Source organism: Phaseolus vulgaris, chromosome 11 (assembly GCF_000499845.2).
Source record: "Phaseolus vulgaris cultivar G19833 chromosome 11, P. vulgaris v2.0, whole genome shotgun sequence".
Lineage (NCBI taxonomy): Eukaryota > Viridiplantae > Streptophyta > Magnoliopsida > Fabales > Fabaceae > Phaseolus > Phaseolus vulgaris.
Genome location: NC_023749.2, coordinates 40,186,198 through 40,190,713, shown reverse-complemented (window position 1 = coordinate 40,190,713; position 4,516 = coordinate 40,186,198).

Here is a 4,516-nt window from a genome sequence, read left to right as displayed (position 1 = left end):
GAAGCGGCGATCTCCATGCGTGCGTAGTCGGTGGTCGCTGAAGTTGTGCATCATTGCCGTATCCGAAGAACAGAAGATCAGATAACTGGAAATCGCCGAGGCAGACACATCGCCGGGTTCTCCAGAAAGCTTATTTGAAGCTGTTGGAGATTTAGGTGAGTAAGTCCAGATGTGTTGGTTCGATAAAGATGTCTGTTAAACCTCAACATGAGTAATGAGATGAAGGGAACAGCTCGCCCGTCGACGAGGGGGTTTCTCGAGTGGATCCTCGTCGAGAGCGGGGTTTCCTTAGGTCAGAGCATACATGGCGAGTAGCATTGGCGGCAGGCGATTTTGCAGAGATTGTGCTCCTCGTGGCACTTAGTGCTCACCAGAGTAAGCTACATGGCGAGTTATTCCCTGCATGGGTAACTTGTCGCGTGGCGAGGTGAATGTAGGTGGCCTCGGTTCTGGGCGTTTCGGTAAAGTTGAATGTTGCTTTGAGGTAACTTGTTGGTTATATTTTTGGGTATGTTTTTCTCACTTTATGGTTGTTTTGCTCCAACCATAAAGGAGAGTTTCTTTTGTGGATGATATAGGAAGTCCACTTGTGGTTACTGTATATGGGTTGGGATACCCCTGAAGTATCCCCTTTAATTTTATTTATTCATTGCTGATAAAAAAAAAAAACTTTATCAAACCAAATTCAGCTTAACTAGTTACACAATACTTCACTTGCTGAACTCTTGAAACTAATTAAACATGACAAAAGATTAGTGCATGTGCCCAAGCCTGTAAGAGCAACATCCTACATATGCACCTTCGGCACAACTCATTATACTAGCATTACCAAAACATGAATAATCATGTTAGGGTTTAGGCCCTAAACCCTAAACCAAAATTCTACCCACATGAATAATCATGTTAATTCCTTATCTTCTGTTTGCTGTTTGCTGTTCAATTCTTTCATACATAATACCAAAACAGCTCTTAGTGTCTTATTTGCTTGAATCTTTTATGTTACAGCCTGGTACATCCTTTACCATGCTCACTATGGAATGCAAAGGGAAGCGGGGCTATATGGACTAATTCGTGGCACCCCGTGACCCAGAACCCTTTACCTATGACTTTGATAGAAGCATTATTTTGAACGATTGGTACTACAAGAGCACTTATGAACAAGCTGCTGGACTGTATTCAATTTCCTTTCAATGGGTGGGAGAGCCTCAGGTAAATTAATTGTTCAATGCAAAATCTACCATCTTTTCTATTTCCTTTCTTCAATGTGTGACTGTTGGTTTTATTCTTACTCTTTGTATATATTTGTTTTCCCCAATCACTTCTGATTCATGGAAAAGGAAGATTCAACTGCTCCAAATCTCCAAGCTTGAGCACTGATGTTTGTGACATATCAAAATGTTCTCCCTTTATACAAACTGTGATCCCAGGCAAAACATACCATCTCAGAATTGGCTCCAAATAGAGGTAATCAAATGTTTTGTATATAAATAAATTTTCATCCATGCTTTCTAAACATTATCAATTTATTTTTTAGTTTACCAAGATAATCAAGTTATCAATTTATTCTGTAGACCACCTACAGAATCAGGTTAAACTTTTCATGTGTTGCTTTGGTATTCATTGAAGTCCAATTTAGCTAACAATGATTTTTGGCCTTTTCAGTTTTAGTTTTAAATTTCTGATGTGGTGTTGTTATTTACCAGATGCAAAGATTGAGAGTAGATTGAACTTGGCCATGAGCTTGGACATCTACGTTCCAAGGGATGAAAGGTCTGGTCACTTGAAATTGTCAGACTTTCTTGCTAACGCACTGAAGTCCATACTTCAGGTTATCAAACCTGAGTTGGAATCTCTATTCGACAGCACCCCTGATGAGTTTAATAGCTTTAAAGATGTGTTTAAAGGTGCCTGAAGGTATACTTAAGAATGTTAGGGATAAAATCCCTGCAGAGCTGCTCAAAGAAATTCTCCGAACTGATGGAGAAAGGTTCCTCAAGTTTCCCGTGCCTCAAGTGATTAAAGGCATTTTTATTGTGTTGGTAAAGAAACCTGAAAATGTCACGTATTTTTGTAAATGACTCCCATATGATGACGACATTCTTATAAATTTTTAGCAGAAGATAAGTCTGCATGGAGAACCGATGAAGAATTTGCTAGAGAGATGCTTGCAGGTGTAAACCCTGTTATTATTCGCTGCCTCCAAGTACGAGCAAGTGAATTTAGCCTTACTATTTTATAATAGATCGAATTCAACTAAAGAATTGTATGTTTGTCGGAATTTCTTCATTCTCTAATTCTTTTTTACAGTTTCAAAAGATATTATGTTAGCCATACAATTTGGTGTATATTGCTATTGTTATTGGTTTGATTTGCTCAGAAATTTTCTACAGTGTTACTTCTGCGCAGCTTGGTGTAGTCTATGGAGATTTGGGCACTTCCCCTTGTATGTTTTCTATAATACATTTCCTCATGAAATTGACGACAAGGAAGATCTGATTGGAGCTCTTTCTTTAATTATATACTCTCTTATTCTGGTGTGGCTGCTCAAATATGTTCTTATTGTACTACGAGTGAAGGATAATGGTGAAGGTATTGTTTGATTGTGGTAATTAGTATATTTTTGGTTGGATTAAGGAAATAAAAAATATTAGTATTTCAACATATGACATATGACATATTGTATTGAACGTGTATATTTGTTGATACTGTTGAACATCTATGGAACAGGTGGAACGTTGGCTCTTTATTTCTTGCTATGTCAACATGCAAATATTAGAATAATTCCCAATCAGCATCAACATCAATATCGTATGGATGAGTAGATAACAACGTATAGTGTTAATGCATAAAAATCTATTTATTTATAGGTTATTGTTATTTAACATCTTACTATCAGTTTTTTATTTTATTTTACAAAACATGTTTTATATTAATTTAGAATTTAATTTCTTCTGAATTTGTATTTAAATATTACCTCTCAAATTAAGAAATCATAAATGGGTATTAATTTTTATATATTATTCCCAGTGATCATATTATAACATTTCTTTTTTTATAAAGTTTAAAAAAGATGTACAAATGGTGTTCCAGAAAGAAAAATAAGAATCACGTTGAGTTGTAACGATAATATATATATATATATATATATATATATATATATAATTGACATGTTGCAACACTATTATACCACTTCACATAAACTATAAGCTAATTTAAAAAAGACTTGAATTTTGAGTCGTACTGATTTGGATTTACAGTGCCACACCAAAGTTGGTTTTACCAAGTTATTGTTTATTATTCTAATATCGGTTACTAAATGAATTTTAATGAATAAAATGAATGATCACTAAATGGATTTTAAAGAATAAGATGAATGAAATAATGAATTAGTAAGTAATTTAAAGAATAAGATGAATTAATTAGTGTTAGGTGATAGAAGAAGAACATAGGGTTTGATAAAATTATTGGATTATTTTGGTTTGACATTTTTATTATTTGTCATCTACTTTTTTATATATGCACCTCCTAGAGGTAGTGGGGTTCAAAACCGTCGATAATAGCATAAATTTTTAAAATCGTCGAGAATAACGATATTGGATCTTCCAAGGAAAAAACAAACCGTAGGTAACATACTTAACGGAGGTTAAAACTGTCGGTAACGTTAAATATAACTCCGTTAAATTTTTTTTTTTTGTAGTGAGTTACTTTATTTTTTTAAATAAAGATTTTACTATAAAAATATTTTACTGTCAAGATATTATAGTTTGGTAAAGATTGGCTTTACTGTTATATATTTAGGGTTTCATACACAATGAAAAATTAAGCTTACACAGTTCTTTTTGTAAAAAACAATTGTGAGACTTGATAATTTATAGTTTTAATATCTTCTAGTATTATAATGAGATTTTATATTTTTTAACTTCACGCTGTTCAAAAATATATAAGCTACGAAATACTATATTTTACAAAGTCATTCAATGAAAATAAAATAAAATTCATTCAATGAGTAAAGGTGATGTAAACTACACATATACACTAACATGTAAACTTTTGCATAAATTTTATTTATGAGAATATATTTAATTAAAATATATATTTTTTATATTTGAAGCCACACCACACCACACAGTAATGCATACATATATAAACAACTCTTGTAATATGAGAAGATGGTGTAAATCACACAATTTCATTATAAAAGTTTGTGCAAATTTAACCTTGTTATTTAAAAGATGGTATGTGACCATGATTATATATTACCAACTGTTTAATGTATGAAGATAATATAAATCATATACTTACATAAAAAATCACCTTATACAATTAGTTAAAATAAATATTTATATAATTATTCTATATTCACAAATTTCAGCTTCTCGTTTAGGTGCTTTATCCTTTAGACTGTCTATACTCTTTAAGCTAGTCCAGAGTGTTGTTTGCCAGCAATTCAACCAAAAGGGACCATCTTTGTGCACTTGATGATGATTTTGTATCCACTTTAACAAATATATATCAT